Source organism: Patella vulgata, chromosome 3 (assembly GCF_932274485.2).
Source record: "Patella vulgata chromosome 3, xgPatVulg1.2, whole genome shotgun sequence".
NCBI lineage: Eukaryota > Metazoa > Mollusca > Gastropoda > Patellidae > Patella > Patella vulgata.
In genome coordinates this window covers 21,806,162-21,809,877 of record NC_065881.2, presented here as the reverse complement: position 1 = coordinate 21,809,877, position 3,716 = coordinate 21,806,162, and positions in this window count along the sequence as shown.

Sequence of the window (3,716 nt, the reverse complement as noted above, 5' to 3'; positions counted from 1 at the left end):
ACCCGCCTTGAACAATGCTCACGTCAACACAAAATCGAAATTAGTTGCGCACAAGTTATTTACTGCGATGACCGGTTTTCTGTAAACATATTTTGATATTTTGTCCTTGTGCCACCATTAGTAATTAATATATTTGGCTCCTAAATCTCTTTATCATAGTCCATTCCTATTATTTTTATCACCAAAAATAAACGGTACTGATGTCTCGAAGTTTGATCGACCCCATGGATATTTTCGAAACCAATGCATGAATAAAGGGGCTATACATGATTTTAAATTAAAGACAAATACGGGATGAAAAGTATAATTTGGTAAGCTCATATTTTTAAAAAGTGGACTTAACATTATGTTATAGAGACTGATTTACATTTCATGATCAGACCAGACTCCAAAGGATTAGCAATTAGCTAAACTATAACTACCCTTAATCCCTAGGATATCAGTTAGCAATGAAGTATTGATTGGGTTATTTCTTTAATCCTTTTCATAGATAAGCATACCTTATTCTATAGGATGAATTAGTTTATATACATGGTAACCAAAACTAGTATATATATACACCCCAGTCATCTAGAATGCCATATTACTTCTATTTTGGATATTAAATATATTATACTTCATACTGCTTACGTAAGGACTCTGACTAATAGTTTGCAAGTTACAGTCTGGCACCAGCAAAGTGCACGTCCTCTATTACAATCACTTGACGTTGATGTTAGCGGAATCAATCGGTATTTCCAGAGATTGCTGACACAAGACGGCGAAATAAAACCGGTAGCAATTAATGTAAACTTCAAATGACCATATCTTTCGTTGGAATATACCGAATCGAATAATTTCTAAACCAGCCAGGATCTGGCATGCCCACCGGAAACATTTACATTTGGGAACCAAGTAGAAACAAGCTACGTTACAGTTTTTCATCGATTGTGATGTTTCTGAGAACGCGCCTATTTGCTGCGTTCGTTATTGAGAGTGGTTGCTTAAACTCGCTTGGTTGTTTCGTTCTAAATTATCCTAAAAGTAAATTAGTATCAGACGAGGGTTAGTGTCTATTATAAAGAATGAGAATGTGTAGAATTAAATAAAAAAAAACCAAAACCCAAAGCTTTAAATGCTTAATATTTCACATTTCTATAGCTAGGTGGAAGGTAAAAAGGGTTCGAGTTCAGTCTTAATTTCTCATCGTTTATATCCAAAACCCTTTGTTCTGCCCGTTAGACTGCAGTCTGTCTTCTGTCCCATAGCTTCTGGTTTCTGAAATACAGATTCAAACTATCACCCCATTTAGTGGTGACGGGTGTTGTGCACTGAGCAGGATATCGTTACTATTTTTAGGAAACCTACCAATTTGAGGAATTCGCAATGTTTGCTATACTTCTGTAATGTATTTTCAATTTTTTACAATTTTTGTTAGCCTGTCACATAAGGACCGTATTGGAGTAAACCAGTGTACATTACCTAATTCATTCATTTTCTTTTTCATCACTTCTGTTTTTGTCACAAATGGGTTTGTTTCTTATAATAAGTCTATCACTGTATGCCTATAGTTTATTGTCCGTTTTGTAACCTGGAGTGTTCTGAACTTAAAAACTTTTATCAGAAGTATGATAACAAAACAGTGTGTACCTACTTAACTTTTCACCGAAATATAAATCCCTCACTTTAGGGCGGAGAAAACGCGTCTATTCGTTCGGTTGTACCAAAAAAACCGAAAAAAAACGTGGCCCATGCGTAAACTCGTTGGTATAAACGTCAAAGAACCCTGAACTATTGGAATTAAATGAAGAGTAGCCGCCGGTGTCCAGGCAAACTTTTCATGGTGAATCCCCTTATTCATTAGTGTTATTGGTGAGGTAAAGTACGGTTAGAACTATTTCATAGGGGGGGGGGGGGCAGACGAACCCTGAAACCTGGAACATTTTATTACCAAACGAAACAAATAATTACGAACAGTTTACTGTACCAGTGTTATTTCGATGAAAGCTGTAACTAGGGATAATATGATGACGATATGTAAAAATTGACTCCCTACATCAAAGCTGCACAAATATTGATAGTTCATGAAGTTCAGTGAATCGTCCAAAGACTATCATTCTACGATCAGGACTGTTCTCAATGAATTTCAGAACGGGACTTTCATGTGGATATAAACCTGAAAATCTGTCCTGGCGACCAAAATATTCGCCCCACCCTAAATCCACGCCCATGCATCCCAAGGTTCTTCTCGGCCTACGGTGTGATTTGAAATCGGGACATTCTTGTCAATTGTCCTTAACGCTCGACCATATTTTTTTTTTTTTATAAGCAAATTTTTATTCAGATTTGTATCTGAATAGGGATTGGGGAACAGGCATAGCCTATATTAAACATCTCTCCCTACGCTCAACCATATTACTGAAAACATATTACCGTGCACTCTAAACCTAAACGCTCAACAGGCCACAAATCCAAATATTACAAACAGCAGGTTATGTATCCATAGGCATCGCATGTTCAATAAAAGGCTTGATCTGGCTTTAACCCTGTAAAGGCCAAATGCATAATTACGGGATTTAAACAGGGCTAACGCTAACCCTAACCCAAGACCTTATCCTAACCCACAATCCTGGGCAACAATCACGTGTCCTAACCCTGTTTAGGGCCTACATCTTGTGACCTTGAAGAAATATGCATTTGGCCTTGTCAAATAGATCTGACCACTTTTGTAACGGTGTAACCTCGATGAAAATTTTAAAAGTAATTGTGAAGATATCTTATCTTGCATTAGCAACTGCTAGTTCGCCATTCTCGTTTTCGACTCTCTTGCTTTCTTCGAAACATTTATAACAGCCCTATTTATAAATGCCTCTGCGACTTGTGGTCAAAACTTGGGAGATTCTGACAATAAAATAACTTGTACAATGCTCAAAATTTTCGGAACTGAAAAATTCCGAAGATTTTGTTTCTACAGTTTATAACTTCCTTGACTTACCCCTATGATTCTAATTTTTATATTTTATGGAACAATTTATGATTCTTTGTACAATATAAATACTCTACTACTGTATTGTTCTCTTTATTTTTTCAATACATATTTACGTTTATGGAGGGGGGCTACTACAGGCTTCTCCTATCCAGTTTCTGTTAATAAATACTGTTTCAAACAAAATTTAAAAAAAAAGCTCCACCACCCACTGTCTTATCCTCGATTGCCTCCGGCGCTCTTGTGGACTGTTCCCTCTGTGTTGTTTCCTCTGATCTCATGATGTAGTGCCTCTATTTATAGCAATTCTCTCTTTCTCCCATTTCTACAGCCTGGTTCACCCTTGTCCGTGGTGCAGAACAGAGGGCCTGGTAAGGGACAACGTATAATCGTTCGGATGGAGCGAAAAATCGAGGTCTCGCGTACACATTGCCATGCACGTAAAAGATCCCTTGGCAGCACTGACAAAGGGGAACTACACTGATATGAACTACTTGACCTCCAGGTTAGCAAGCCAGCATCTTACTCACTGAACCACAGCGATACCCGTGTTCGCCTACTAAAATGACGTCACCACCTACAGATTTCTTTGACCAGGTTTAGCAAAAGATGGAAATGAGCAAGCACTTTCAATAGCCTACTTTTATCAGATGATTGTGATAAGTTGGGCTTGATGTGGTAATAAAGATTAAGATCGTCAGAATGTTCAAATATATGTTTTAAAGGCCAAGAAATGACATGGATTCAACAG